We start from the raw sequence: 533 nt of genomic DNA, 5'->3' as shown, positions 1-533 counted from the left end.
TTTATATCCTCGTTTTCGTCTCTTGTCCCGCATTTGCACCATGTACTGGCTGAGGTAGTAGTTTGTGCTGTTGGTTGGGTTGTGACACTGCCCGCTATGGAGATGACTGCGCAAGCTACTGCCTTGCTAGTGCTGGTGCCTCCACTTCAGCCGAGGAAAAAGCCCTGCTCACAACGCTGTTAGACGGGTTTTAACAGGTAATGCACACCGCTAGTGTCGCAGCTAGCCGCCGTGTTATATTTCAAGCTGTAATGTACTGCTTTTAAACGGAAAATGGCTTGTTACATTGTTGCATTTTTGAGCTGAAGCCGTTTGAGAAATGTGTCATGTTTATTCCAATAAAATAGTAAATGCCTGTGGAGAAGAAGAAAAAAAAACACTTTGTATGCAGTTTTAATTTTGCACAGAAACCTAATGTAAGATTTAGCCCGTATGGAGGAGAACACTTTATTAACGGGAAATGTAGTTGTATGCACATTTAAAAAAATGCTCGAGGAAGTCGATTTCTCCTATAGATTTGCATAGTTTTCTAC

The sequence above is a fragment of the Etheostoma spectabile genome, chromosome 8, assembly GCF_008692095.1.
Source record: "Etheostoma spectabile isolate EspeVRDwgs_2016 chromosome 8, UIUC_Espe_1.0, whole genome shotgun sequence".
NCBI lineage: Eukaryota > Metazoa > Chordata > Actinopteri > Perciformes > Percidae > Etheostoma > Etheostoma spectabile.
Note: the sequence above shows the minus strand (reverse complement) of the source record.